The sequence below is a fragment of the Armigeres subalbatus genome, chromosome 1 (genome assembly GCF_024139115.2).
Source record: "Armigeres subalbatus isolate Guangzhou_Male chromosome 1, GZ_Asu_2, whole genome shotgun sequence".
Taxonomy (NCBI): Eukaryota; Metazoa; Arthropoda; class Insecta; order Diptera; family Culicidae; genus Armigeres; species Armigeres subalbatus.
Window position 1 is genome coordinate 298,367,748 of NC_085139.1, and position 15,352 is coordinate 298,383,099.

The window sequence follows — 15,352 nt, forward strand, 5'->3', positions numbered from 1 at the left end:
ACTTAGAAATAAAAGAAAGAAGGTTTATAAAGTGAAAATAAAATGAATGGCCTTATTTAAAATGGTAGATTTCTAAGATTTTTTGTCAAACATCATCATATCAAACGCTGTACTTGCGTTCGAAATTCTCATTGCTGGATTTATGACCATAACACAATCCATAGATACCTTTTGACGACCCTCCTGGAAGCTTCCCGGTCTAGCACCTCCAAAAGTTAAACTGGCACCCCGGTCCGATCTGATCTTGCCCATCACACTCGAGTGCATCTTCGAGTAGCCCGCTGCTGTGCGATCTGGTCAACTTGAGCGTCTCGTGCCCGTGCTGGACGAGGTTCAGTTGGTGGGCACTCCCGCTACTCATTCCGGTGGTTACCTTTCGGAGAAAACAACGGCGATGAGCGCTTCTCCAGTCGGTGGTCGCTCGACCACCGTCGCGAATGTCACTCTGCGGAACCGATGTCGTCTCCGGAGGACGGCGGGGCCGTGGAGGACCCGTGATCCGCTCCAACTCTTCGTCGAGCACTTGAACGGCCCAGCGCGCGGTACAGGAACGGGCGATGATCGAACCGGTTGTCATCTGGGCTGTACGATTGGCATGGTAAGAAGGCGTGAGCACCGTCATCTTGTGGCGGTTGATGGCGTAACAGCGGAAGAAGTGCTTGACTTTGTCGGAGATTTCCGCGGTACGGCTGTCCTTCCACATCGAAACCAACTTACAGGCAGGTAGGGGCAGTAGTTCTGCTTCGTAGCGGCCAAACTCGCTTAGCTCGTTATAGGTCCGCCCATGTCCTCTTCATCCGTCTGGGCAAGAGCACCATCGCGAAGTGTCTAACTCGGCAGTAGGGGAGCAGTACGATATCCGACACAATGGAAAGGTTGAACTTCCCGCGTACAGTAGAAATCGCTTCAGATCGTCTTGGAGATGCCTCCATAGGGTTGATGTGGATGAACAGTCATACTTTGTCATGTAACCACGCAAGGCTTCGTCGACATTGGCGGACCCCAGAACCAGCAGCCCCCAGGACGATTTCGCACCCAAGCAATGACGAATAGATAGCGACCATCCCATCCCGGCTTGAATTCTGAAGCGCCAAGTTCTGACGTGGGCAACCCCTTGGGTCTTGAAAAAGGCTTCATACCCGTAACTGTATTAAAATCGCAATAAGGCACTTACAGCACCATCGATGTTGATCTCCAAATGGTAACTCCCGATCTGGTTAGCCGCTTAGTCGTCTCTCGGGTCTCCTTGCTGGAATTCTCGCTTCCTGTAGCACGTCACCAGCAGTCGATTACACAAGGCAGCCGGATTATCCGGTGTAAAGTCGGATCAGCCAGGATCTTCCGGATATCGTGAAGAACCTGGATATCACCAAGCATCACGACTTCACCACCAGACGACACATCGAATGAACGATGATTGCCGTACTGCTCGAATCGACTCCACCGCTCAACGGCAAGAAGAACCCGCCTTGCCCAGAACGACGAAGATAGTCAGCCAACACGCCGGACCCAGAGCAATCTCCTCTTCGGACCTGGTAAACCCACTCCAGCGGTGTGCTTTGGTATATTTAGATCATGCATGAGATAAGGCAAGTCACACCACCGGATAGTCGGAGTCGAGGCCGCACGTAAAACGCGACCTCATCGCCACCCGATACGACCGTATGTCCTCCAGATCAATTGTCGCCGTGGTGACCTCAAATCTTCCAGCGCAAATTGCTTTCCCTGCACGACATGACCGTTCAGCAATTGCTGAACACCCGTTGAAATAAACCCTGCCCGTCGCAGCCCCGCAGATTGCTAAACAGATAAGCTCCACCTGCCTTGAAGCTCGATTCCTGATCAAGTCCGTCGTTATGTGTTTCGCAGCTGATGTAGCTTCCGGAACTGTCTTGATTTCCACCCGACAGGGACATATCGATGGGTACTACGGCGTCCACAGCTCTCGCATATCTGTACCCCAAGCAGGTATCCCTGGTGGCAATGACGGTCTCAATCGGAACGCGTATCTCGGTGGCACACCATTCGAGGGTAGAACTCCCCGTTTGACGTTCCTATAATGAAGAAATTTTAAACATTGAAATCGAATTGTTACAGTTCAGCGATTATTCAAACCTTGGTCCACGAGGAGAACCACCGCGTCTCCCGGTAGTTGCCATCGTCGCACATCACCAGCTTGCCGACTGCAATACGTAACTGAACGAAGCACAACAGGGTTGAAATTATGTAACAATTGATTACAGTGTGTGTTGTACATATTTTATTTACATCTCAAGTGGTTGACCTAAGGTCCTTCATCATTGCATAAGTTTAATTTAATTTAAGTTAAAAACAAATGCATCGCAAAATACTACAATCGAAGCTATTAGGGCATTGGTTTGTTTTCAAATAAAACTTGAAACGAATAGTTTGATAACATAGCTACTGTATACACTAAAAAATTGGATAATTTAGTTGGGGAGGCCAAGCAGCAGACCTTAAACCTTTCCTCACATTCACCAAAGCGCTAGTGAAGTGTTTTCACCCCGGCCAGACGATGGACCTCAGGTGTTCTTATCCTGTTTTCAAGATCATCCTCAGGAATTTGTTTTGAACCTGTTGTAGTTTTAGATGGCAGATTTTTGGGCAGCTTTCCCATATTGGATGCCGTAATCGATCACAGGGAGGATGATTTGCTTGTAGATGTACAGTAGTTTCGACAAACACTTTGTCACCGTCTTGTCAACCTGTTGTCAGAAAATAAGCTTGCTGTCGAGATTCAAGCAAAAGTAGTCGGATTCAGTGGCCCATTCCACTTTCGTGCCATTGAGGATGATTTTACAGTCCACAAACGGAACAAGTTTTGAAGATGTTTATTGGGAAGGTGATGACCTGCGTCTTCGCCGCGTTGATACAGATCTTCCAGCTGGTAAGGTACTCTGTCAGGGCATTCAGGCCTCTCTGGAGTTTTGCCACTAGTGCTCTTTATACTCTACATTTGTAGACGAGAGAGGTGTCATCTGCGAACAAAGACAGAATGCCGCCTTCTGGAGGTTCTGGTTTGTCGGAGATGAACAGATTTAACAGCAGGGACCCGAGGATACTGCCCTGGAGGACGCCTACGCTAATCTCGTGCGTATTGGAACTCGCTCCGCTGTATGAAACCCGGAATATCCTGGCCGACAGATGATTTGTTGTTGATGATTTTCTGCAGGTAGCTGGGAAGATTGTAGCGTTGTAGATTGTACACCAGGCCATCATGCCATACATTGTCAAATCCCTTCTCGGCATCAAGTAAGGCTATGGCGAAGGTTTTTGAGACAAACTTATTCCGTCTGAGGAGGTTGGTAACTCGGGTTAGTTAGTGAACGTCGAAAACCAAACTGTTCCTCGAGCAAGATGTTGAGATTTCAAACAGACTCAAGTAACCGGTGGTGAATCGCTTGGATAATCCTGAGAGAAGGCTGATGGGACGATAACTTTTGGGGGAGGAAGGATCCTTCCCAGGCTTCCGGATGGGGATGACTTTCGCTGACTCCCAGGACGATGGAAAGTAACTGAGCGATATCAGCGATATGTGCTCGAAGATTTCGGCGACCTTCTATGCAGGAGATATCAAGCGATCCGTAGAGCCATTGTTGTCAAACGGAATCAAATGTGGAATGGGTCGAGTCTTAGCACTTAGGCTTAGCACTGACTAAGAAAGCGCGGATCTTATTAGAGATAGCACTATTTCTAAGGTCCACCATTCTGGCCTGGATGATTTTTGGCAAGCGATTACAACGCGTATTAAGCGCAGGCAGCCCATTACGTTGGTACTGCCTGCGAGTGACATTTCGCAAACGGAGCAAATATTTGGTGAGTGTATCAATGGTTAGGGTGTTGCTTAAGTGCCGCGTCGTTGGTACATGTTGCTCCCGGGCCACCGAGATCGCCTCCTCAATGAAACTCAGCTGTTGATCGATTGTTCTAGGCGTTTCCGGTCGCGCCTCATAGGCTCACAGACGTTCGAGTCAACACACTGTCGAAAACGCTGCTAGTTTACTCGGCGATATTTTCTTCGGAACTGATGATGCCGATTAACCGAGGACCACCACCACGGGATAGTGATCCGAGCTGAGCTCCTGGTAGACGACAGGCTGGGAAATATATTCGTTCATGTTGGTGATGTACAAGTCGATTGTCGAATGGACGCCGGACCGACTCAGTCGAGTGGGGGAATCCGGGCTCAGGATCGTGTAGTGGCCTTCTTCCATGTCGTTGCTCCAGATGGTGCCGTTTCATGGGCAGTGTAGTTCGCCTCCGCGCGGTACCCACTTGAAACGATGGTCAGTCAACACTAGTTGACGCGACCAGACGGCTAAATGAGCTACACACGAGGTAGCGCATTGAGGCTGACGCCAGTAAGGTCTCATTTATGGTGCTGGCAGGCACGTCAACAAAATGTTTCTTCTGTACATCCCTAGCGACTCCAAAATGACCTCTATAGTAATGAAAGATTATATGCAAATATTGACAATGAAAACTACGGAAACCCGCGCCAATAGAAACCCGTCATGTCCATGTAGGTCAATAGTGGCCAGGGGAATGATATTCTACCTAGTTTTACCCAAATCAGATGTTCTAGGGACTCTACGACACTACCCATAATTCCATTACCCATAATGCCATTACCCCGAAGGCCACTACCCCGAACGCCACAACCCCGAATGAGTCACTACCCCGAATGCCATTACCCCTAATGGGACACTACCCCGAATGAGCCAGTACCCCGAATTAGTCATTATTTCAAGTTTGTACTTCATTTCAAAGAAAAAAATGTTACTCAATAACAGTTTATTCATAATTCATATGAATGGACAATAATTGGAACTGAAACTATTTCAATCAGGCATTGCAATATCATCTGAGCACAGGATATTATCTTTGCTTATGCAAAGATATTATCCCCAATCAAAGAGCACTCTGGAAAGATATTATCATTTGAGCATTCAATAATGATGATCCAGATAGCCAGCGTGTTTCGAGGTATGTTCACGTTGCGAGGGCGTTGCTACAACAAAAACAGTGAAAAAATATTTCTCCATGGCGAACATTGCACTTTGTTTACTGAGCAGATAGATAACTAAGATCGATATCCCTGGATATCATCAGTATCTTTGCTCAGAAGATCGAATGATGGGGTAAAATGCAATGCCTGGTTTCAAAGCAGTATGGAACTAAGTATTCTTACTCCGTAAGATCCCGTTCCACTTCGTATGGCACTCTTCAAGATTCCTGAATGGCAGGGGGAGATTATGCAGCACGTTTTCATGCACAATGCAGAGAGTTGGAGGCAATTGCGGTCCACGTCAGCATGGCTACTAGGGCAACAAGGTAGAAGTTGTTCCTTGGTGTAGTAAAAGCAACGGATTCTGGATGAAGCGTGGTCTAAATCTCAGATCGACGGGGGTTAATGGGTGAGTAAGAGTGAGTGAGTGATGAAGTGAGTGAGTAAGAGTGAGTGTGTGAGTGAGCGAGTAAGACTTAGTGAGCGAGCGAGTAAGAGTAAACGAGTAAGAATGAGTGAGTAAGAGTGAACGATGAAGAGAGAGAGCGAATAATTGAAAGTAAATGAGTGAGTAAAAGTGGATGAGTGAGTAAGAGTGGTTAAGTGAGTAAGAGTGGGTGAATGAATGAGAGTGGGTGAATGAGTAATAATTAGTGAGACAGAGGAAGTGAGTGAGTAAGAGGGTTTGTGTATGAGAGTGAGAGAAGAGGAGATCTTGTTTATCTTCGGGAAGTTGCGGCTCGTTTCGCCTTCTAACGAGAAGACGTTACTTTTAAAAAGTAACCCGTCCATTTAAAGAAGGCATCATCTCCTCTGTCTGCCTTATACCGGGCAAACGCGTCTATTTAAAGAAGGCATCATCTCCTCTGTCTGCTTCATACCGGACAAACGCGTTCATTTAAACAAGACATTATTTCCTCGGTGTGCCTTATACTGGGCAAACGCGTCCATTTAAAGAAGGCATCATCTCCTCTGTCTGCCTTAGATTGTATGTCATACCCCAGAAACCCATTGCCCAGAAAGTGATTCCCCAGAAATTAATTCCCCTGAATGCACTACTCCCCAGAAAACCATTCCCCAGAATACCACAATCCCCAGAAAGACATTCCCTAGAAGGCCCATATCCCCCGAAAGACATTTCCCAGAATGCCTCCATCCCCCGAAAGACATTCCCCAGAATGTCCTAATCCCCAGAATGCACCATTTCCTAGCTTAGTCTAAATACTTCGTAATTGCTTCATCCCGGGCAAATGCGTATTTTTAAAGAAGGAGTCATGTACTCTTTTGCCTTATTCCGGGCAAATGCATACTTTTAAAGAAGGAGTCATCTACTCTTTTGCTTCATCCCGGGCAAATGCGTACTTTTAAAGAAGGAGTCTTTTACTCTTCTGCCTTTTTCCTGGCAAATGCGTACGTTTGAAGAAGTAGTTATCTACTCGTTTGCCTTTTTCTGGGCAAACGCATACTTTTAAAGAAGAAGTCATCTGATATTTTGCATTATCCCGGGCAAATGCGTACTTTTAAAGAAGGAGTCATCTACTCTTTTGCATTATCCCAGGCAAACGCGTACTTTAAAATAATGAGTGATTTACTTTTTTACTTTTTCCGAGCAAATGCATACTTTTGAAGAAGTATCCGAGCAAAGATGGAGAGCAAATCGATAACTAATTTTGTTGTTGTGAAATCGCCTAATTTTGATAACTCAGCATGATATCCTTTTGGTCGTTTTAACGGTTAAAATAACAAAATGTATAGCAGAAAAATCTTACTGTGACATCAAATTGAAAACTATTTCTGCTGTCGATGAGAGCAAATCGAAAACTGATATTGATATTGGTTTTGGATAACGAAATAAGTAATCAGTTTAATATCAGTTCATATTATTCAGAAATCAACATCAAATTGATACCTAAATAAGTTATCAATCATGAATATCAAAGTTTATGTTTATGATGTATTGTTTATGTTTATGATATGATGTTTATGTTTATGATTAAGTTTATGATTTCAATTTGATGTCGATATCAAAATATGTTTTCTTTTTGCTCTCATTATGATGTCAGGCTTTGCTCGGGTAGTTATCTATTCGTTTGCCTTTTTCCGGGCAAACGCATACTTTTAAAAAAGGAGTCATCTACTCTTTTGTCTTATTCCAGGTAAATACATACTTCTAAAAATGGAAATCATATATTCTTACGACCCATTGCATTTCATATTGTTTTCAACGATTATGCCAAATGGTCATTATGCCGAACGGCATTATGCCATATGGGCTTCCCCCAATATGAACAACGAGTATAATGGATTATATCCCGGGAAGAGGTGAATAACAAACAAATAACATAATAATAACAAATTTTGCTATGATAACATATTTAGTTATTCTTATGTTATTCATAAATAACATAAAATAACATCCCAACAACAAGTTTTGTTATAATAGTAAAATTAGTTGTTTTTATGTTATTGTAAGAAAGAGCGCAACAACAAATGAAGAACACATTTTGCAATCATAGCAAAGTTTGTTATTCATTTATCATTTGCATCTTCAACATATCAATAATAACTGATTTTGATATTTTCTTTTCTTCAAATATTTTGCTATTGGTTTGTTAAAAAGATATTTTAGTTACTAGATAAAGTTTGTCGCTACTGTTCCCTTTGTTCTGCTGTCCGAAACATGTGTGGTACATACCTGTCAAATCGTATGGATTTTCCTTCTTTGACATTTAGCTCCCCTATCCTCGCCAGCAAAAGATGTTCCGGACAGCGACGACAGCGACAATCTTTATCTAGTAACTAAAATATCTTTTGTTTGTTATTATAATAGCAAAATGAGTTATTTATGAGTTATTTGCTAGTGCAATGTCTGTTATTATTTTTGCTATTTTATCAACTATATCAAACAAACTAATATCAGATTTTGCTATTCAGTTATTAATATATTAATAGTAAAATTTGATATTATTTTCCTTTTCTTCTACCTGGATTCGTTTTGCCTTATTCCGGGCAAATGCGTACTTCAATATAAGTATTTTTGCATAGAAATATAGTATCTAGTATTTTTAATTTATAGAAATGACAGCGAAAAACATAGTTTCTTAGACTGATACCTTTTTCTGGGGAACGGGTCATTCTGGGTTTTTGGTTTCTGGGGAATGGGTCATTCGGGATTTTTTTTTTTCTGGGGAATGGGTCATTCTGGGGATTTCTTTTCCGGGAAATGGTGCATTCTGGGGAATATCATTCTGGAGAATTGGTCGTTCTGGGAAATGGAATTCTGGGAAATACCATTCTGGGGAACTGATTCTGGGGATTGGTATTCTGGGCATTGACATACAACCCTGCCTTATACCGGGCAAACGCGTTTATTAAAAAAAAGTCATATTTACCCTGTATGCCTTATACCGGGCAAACTCGTTCATTTAAACAAGGCATCATCTCCTCTGTTCGCCTTATACCGGGAAAACGCGTTCTGTTGGAAAAAAGGGTCTCTTACTCCCTTTTGTAGAATAGTACTTTTCCAGGTCATAATGACAGGAATGACAGTTAAAGCTAATTAGAAGAAAAATCAAAACTGTTGGTTAAACTGTTTGGGTAAAAACTGTTGCAATTCATCGATATCTGTTGGTGTTAAACATAGTAATAGAATACTATAGATTCTAAATGTTTTCAGGGTAATTGCCTTTCGGGGTAATCGATTTCGGGGTAGTGTCCCATTCGGGGTGATGGTTTTCTGGGTACTGTCCCATTATGGGGTAGTGACCTTCGGGGTAATGGCATTCGGGGTACTGGCATTCGGGGTAGTGGGGTGGAGCCGTTCTAGGATCTCCAAACTGTTTAGGAGTTTGAATCAATTGGTCTACCAAGTCAACTGAGCTCGATAGCTATCTGAAATCGACTAATCATGTCCTTAGAGTCCTTAGAGCCCACGCATATGATTTACAGCACAGTTATACCCATACCAGATGTTCTAGGTTATCCAAACTGTTCTGGAGTTTGGATCAATTGGTCTACCAGGTCAACTGCGCTCGGTACAAATCCGACAGCAATAAGATGTCCATACAAATCAGTAGAGCCCATGCATACGATTTGGAACTCAGTTATACCAATATCAGATGTACCAGATACCCAAAATGTTCTGGAATCAATCGGCCTACAAGGTCAACTGCGCTCGATAGAAACATGATATCATACAGTCATGTTAATACATGCCCGTAGACACGACACTTACAAATTTCGTTTCAGTTATACCCAAACCAGATGTTCTATTCCGGAGGAGTTCTAGAAAGAACTTTTGGAGGAGTTCCAAGAGGAACTTTCCAGAAAGAACTTCCAAAGATATTCCAGAAATAACTTCCAAAGCTTTCCAAAAACTAACTTCCGGAGGAATTTCAGAAGGAACCTACTGAGGAATTCCAGAAGAAATTTTCGGAGGAATTCCGAAATGAACTTCCCCAAGAATTTTAAAATAAACTTCCGGATAAATTCTGGAAAAAACTTCCGGCGGAATTCCAGTAGGAGTTTCCGGGGAAATTCCAGAAGGAACTTCCGGAGGAATTCCATTAGAAACTTCCGGAGGAATTCCAGAAAGAACTTCCGGAGGAAATCCAGAAGGAACTTCCGGAGGAAATTCAGAATGCATCTCCAGAAGAACTCCAGAAGGAACCTGGAGAATTCCTGGAAGTGTTTTCGGAGGAATTCTTCCAAATATTCCTCCAAGAATTCCTCCGGATATTCCTCTAGGAATTTTTCCGGATATTCCTCCAAATCTTCCTCCAGGAATTCCTCCGTGCATTCTTCTTAATTTTTCTACAGAAACTCATCAGGAACTTATCAGGAATTCCTCCGGAAGTCTCCCCTGCATTCCTTCGGAAGTTTCTACGGGAATTCTTCCAGGAGTTCCTAAGAAAGTTCCTCCAGGAATTCCTTCGGAAGTTCCTCCAGGAATTCCTTCGGAAGTTCCTCCAGGAATTCCTCCGGAAGTTCCTCCAGGAATTCCTCCGGAAGTTCCTCCAGGAATTCCTCCGGAAGTTCCTCCAGGAATTCCTCCGGAAGTTCCTCCAGGAATTCCTCCGGAAGTTCCTCCGGAAGTTCCTCCAGGAATTCCTTCGGAAGTTCCTCCAGGAATTCCTTCGGAAGGTTCCTTCTGGAGTTCTTCTGGAGATGCATTCTGAATTTCCTCCGGAAGTTCCTTCTGGATTTCCTCCGGAAGTTCTTTCTTTGGCGGTGTGCAAGAAGACGGTGTGTGGCGGCGAAGAATGAACCACGAGCTTTAGATGTAGACTAAGTAAATGAATGAATATCCGAAGGGACACGCAGGTTCGCCCATAACATGGTTCCGGGTCTGCTTCTTACTGGTGCCTTGTGTCCCTCCTCGCCAAAGTGGCGGCACAGCTTGCTTCGGTCTGGGCCCTTGCAGCCATAAGACTTGTGCCCGGACTCAAAGCACCGGTAGCACCAGTCCACTGAAGGCGGCTGGAGCACGCTTACTGGGTATACTGACCAGCCGATTTTCAGCTTCCATTTCTCAGTGACATTTTTGGCTTCCATCACCGGTAGTCTATAATAGGCTACCTGCGTGACGAAGAGTCCCCCTCTTAGGCGTACAGAGGACCGCTCAACCTCTGTGCCGCACTGCTCTTTGACGGCAGAGACGACGTCTTCAGCGGTCGTGACCTCATCCAGTTGCTTACACTGGAGGATCACTTCCGCACCCAACGACCTGACCTGAGCGCCGTCGCCCAAGACCTTCAGGGTCAGCTTTTTGTACGCTGCCCCGCTGGATTGCGCGCCAGACCAGTGCCAAGATCATTTCACCGTTCTTGGTACGTCTGACGCTGCGCACATCCTGACCCAGAGCCGACAGGCTATCGGGCAGCGATTTGAGGACATCGGCGTACTTGTCCTTGTCGGTTTTCACCAACAAGGCCTTGCCTCTGTCCTTCACCTTCTTTGCAGGTCGAGGGGTGTTCGACTTCCGCTCCCTACTGACCAGCTGCCAGGGATTTTCATCCCTTTGTGCGGATACAAATGGCTGGCTGGGGCCATCTTCATTTTCAGCTTCTTGGGCACAAGCCTTTCGGGCTCCGGTGCACAGTCTAAACAACGTTTGGCCTTTATCGTTGCACGTCTGGGTCGCTGCAAGTTGGGTGTTTTCTTGCCCTCGCTGGCCGTAAGGCCGGAGTCGACCGAGCAGCACAAGTCAGACAAAAATGGTTGCAGCAACTTGAGTGACGATATCTGTTCACTTAAGAGTTGCAGTAACCTATGCGGAACATGTATGCTGCTAGGGCGGTCGCCTCTTTGGCCGTAGTAACACCGGTAGGGGAGGCGAGGGCCTTAGTCTGGGTACTTTTGGCTACCTTCTCTGTTCCCGCTACACGCCAAATGAAAGCGTCCTGTTCTTGTCTTGCGACTCGAACAGCTTGCCGAAGCACCAACAGGCTCTGTTTAAGTTCCTTGTTGGTGTTCTGCTTACCGCTTATGAACTCGATAATGCTATCGAGTTTCTCGGCCACCACCCGTATCCCTGGTAGTGGCTCATCGGGCGTGCAGACAGGGCTACTCCCTACCACCACTGGAGAGTCTTCGGTGCTGCCAGTTGCAGCAACCGTCACTCCGTTCTCCCCCTCTCTAGTAGGGGACCTCGCTAGACCCCCTTTGGCAAAGGGGTCCACCACCTCCATCTCTAACGATTTTTGATTGTCAAAACTCATTGCTATAGGGGCCCCCCTTGCAGCTGCCGCCGAATCCTACTGGCGTAGTCGTTTTTAATGATCCCATTTTTTACACGGCCGTGTAAAAAAAATCCCATACAAAATTTTTGCAAAGTTGCTCCATTTTGCATGATTCGTCGAGAAAAACTTTTTTTACGCGGATTTTCAGATTTTGAACTGAAAACTTTTTTTACACGGAACGCATCCCCCGTGTAAAAAAAGAATCGGGTGTATCTAAATTGCCATACTTACGTAGTGCGACAGGTACCACAGTCCTAAGCACCCGTCTCTCGAATACTCCGAGTGCTTGCAAGTCCTCCTCGAGTATTGTCCATGTTTCATGTCCGTAGAGGACAACCGGTCTTATGAGCGTCTTGTACATGACACATTTGGTGCGGTGGCGAATCTTTTTTGACCGCAGTTTCTTCTGGAGCCCGTAGTAGGCCCGACTTCCACAGATGATGCGCCTTCGGGTCGCGCTCGGTTCCGCCCACAAGCATGTACTTTGTCTTTGACGCATTCATCACTATAGTCCAACTTTTGTTGCTTCACGTTTCAGGCGGGTGTACAGTTCTGCTCCCTTTGCAAATGTTCGGCCGACAATGTCCATGTCATCCGCGAAACAAATAAATTGACTGAATCTATTGAAAATCTTACCCCGGCTGTTACACCCGGCTCTCCGCATGACACCTTCTAGCGCAATGTTGAACAACAGGCACGAAAGTCCATCACCTTGTCTTAGTCCCCGGTGCGATGCGAACGAACTAGAGTGTTCGCCCGAAATCTTCACACAGTTTTGCACACCATCCATCGTTGCTTTGATCAGTCTGGTAAGCTTCCCAGGGAAGCTGTTCTCGTCCATAATTTTCCATAGCTCTACGCGGTCTATACTGTCGTATGCCGCCTTGAAATCAACGAACAGATGGTGCGTTGGGACCTGGTATTCACGGCATTTTTTGAAGGATTTGCCGTACAGTAAAGATCTGGTCCGTTGTCGAGCGGCCGTCAACGAAACCGGCTTGATAACTTCCCACGAACTCATTCACTAATGGTGACAGACGACGGAAGATGATCTGGGATATCACTTTGTAGGCGGCATTAAGGATGGTGATCGCTCGAAAGTTCTCACACGTTGTTGTAGTTGTAGTTGTAGATGGGGCATATAACCCCTTCCTTCCACTCCTGCGGTAGCTGTTCGGTTTCCCTGATTCTGACTATCAGTTTGTGCAGGCAAGTGGCCAGCTTTTCCGGGGCCATCTTGATGAGCTCAGCTCCGATACCATCCTTACCAGCTGCTTTATTGGTCTTTAGCTGTTGGATGGCATCCTTAACTTCCCTCAAGGTGGGGGCTGGTTGGCATTCATCGTCCGCTGAACTGACGTGGCATCTCCTCCGCTGCCTTGACTTACACTGCCTGTACTCTCAGCGCCATTCAAATATTTCTCGTAGTGCTGCTTTCACCTTTCGATCATCACACGTTCGTCCGTCAAGATGCTCCCATCCTTAACCCTGCACATTTCGGATCGCGGCACGAAGCCTTTGCAGGATGCGTTGAGCTTCCGGTAGAATTTGCGTGTTTCTTGAGAACGGCACAGCTGTTCCATCTCCTCGCACTTTGCTTCTTCCAGGCGGCGTTTCTTCTCCTGAGAAAGGCGGGTCAGCTGTATCCACTTCCGTCTATTACCGCCCGCGCTGCGTCCTTCTCCTCAGGATGCTTCAGTCGCTCCCGCGGAGGTCGTCGGTACCGAACACTGTTGATGACGGATAGTTTTGGGCGCAGTTTAACCATCACCTGATAGTGGTCAGAGCCGATGTTAGCGCCACGATATGTCCTGACGTCAATAATGTCAAAGAAGTGTCGTCCATCAATCAGAACGTGGTCGATTTGTGATTCTGTCTGCAGTGGTGATCTCCAGGTGTACCGATACGGGAGGCTGTGTTGGAAGTAGGTGCTGCGAATGGCCATATTCTTGGAGGCGGCGAAATCAATTAGTCGTAGGCCGTTTTCGTTCGTCAGCCGGTGAGCGCTGAACTTTCCAATAGTCGGTCTAAACTCCTCCTCTTGGCCAACCTGAGCGTTCAAATCTCCTATGATGATTTTGACGTCGTGGCTTGGGCAGCTGTCGGACTCACGTTCCAGCTGCGCGTAGAATGCGTCCTTATCATCATCAGTGCTTCCGGAGTGTGGGCTATGGACGTTGATTATACTGAAGTTGAAGAACCGGCCTTTGATCCTAAACCTGCACATGTATTGCCGCAGCTCTGGTAGATGGTATGATGATCTCTAAACAAACCTCCTGCAGCGCTACGATGCCGTATCCACGATCCTTTAGCACATCGGCGAGTATGCGTGTGCTCCCGATAAAGTTGAGAAATTTGCAGTTCCACGAACCGCTAGTCCCTTTTCGTCGCAGTAGTCTTCTCCGATGGTTCCGGTCCGTACTCTCTTGTTGATTGTTCGTTGCGTCTGTTTTTTTAAAGGCTGGCTTGCAGGGCCTGACACCAAACCCCCTAAATTTCCGGAGGAATGGGCGTAGCCAGGATTTCGAGAAGGGGGGGGGGCAACTTTTTTGGTTTTCGTAGTTTTATAGTAGGTTTATAAAAACACATGAATATTAACACATGAAACCAAATCCAAACCAAATCGAAACAATAACAATTAAAACAATAATGGATTTAAAAATGCGTGATTTATTGCTCATCAGATATTTTTAAATAAAGTGAGAAAAATATTAACGAACTTAGTATTCGGAAAGAGTATAGAATCGGCTATAACAATTATTATAAAAATCCTGTATTCTTCCATAAGTTTAAGAAAACTAGAACCATACATCTGAATTTCTAAACAAATCCTCTCTGAAATAATATTTATTATAAAATAGGCAGAAAAATCAATATGCAAGCTTTCTCCAGGAATTCCTTCGATAATTGCTCCTAACATTCTATCCGAAATTCTATCAGGGATTCTTTAGGAATGCCTCCAGCAACTTCTTCGGCAGTGTCTTCAGGAATTCCACCATAATTTTTGCCGGGAATTGATCCAAAATTTCCCCAATATTTACTCCAAGAAAATCTTCACGAACTTCTTTATAAGTACTGCAGAATTCCCTGCATTAATTCAAATAATTTTGTGCTGTTTCCCATATTTTTTAAGAATAAGAATATTCCGTGGAAATTCTACAGAATTGCCAGTAAACATTCATGAGAATTTCAAGAAAAATCTTCGAATTTCTTGTGTAAATTCCATAACATTTTCCGTGAATTGTTTCGAATAATTTCTTGTGAAAATTTCAAAGAATTTCTCCAGGAATTCCTTTGAAAATTTATACAGAAATTATACCGAAAATGAAATCAACAATGGAATTCCTAGATTAATTCGCAATGAAATCCTGAAAGAATTCCGGTGAAAACTTCAAGATTTCCACTGGGAGATCCTCCAGGAGTTTCTCCGAAAATTCTTCCAGGAGTTCCACCGGCATTTCCACCAAGAATTTCTCTAGGATTTCCTTCGAGAATTATTCCGGTAGTTCTATCGGCAGTTCCTCTGAAAATTCTTCCGGGAATTTCGGCAGAATTGGAATTTACTTAGGCTTCTTCAGGAATT

At 44.9% G+C, this 15,352-nt stretch overlaps 1 pseudogene; it reads right to left on the reverse strand.

Annotated features, from left to right (window-relative positions):
• Positions 1-215: 215 nt before the first annotated feature.
• On the reverse strand, positions 216-11,748 carry LOC134207493 (glutamine-dependent NAD(+) synthetase-like; annotated as a pseudogene).
• Between the last annotated feature and the right edge of the window lie 3,604 nt (positions 11,749-15,352).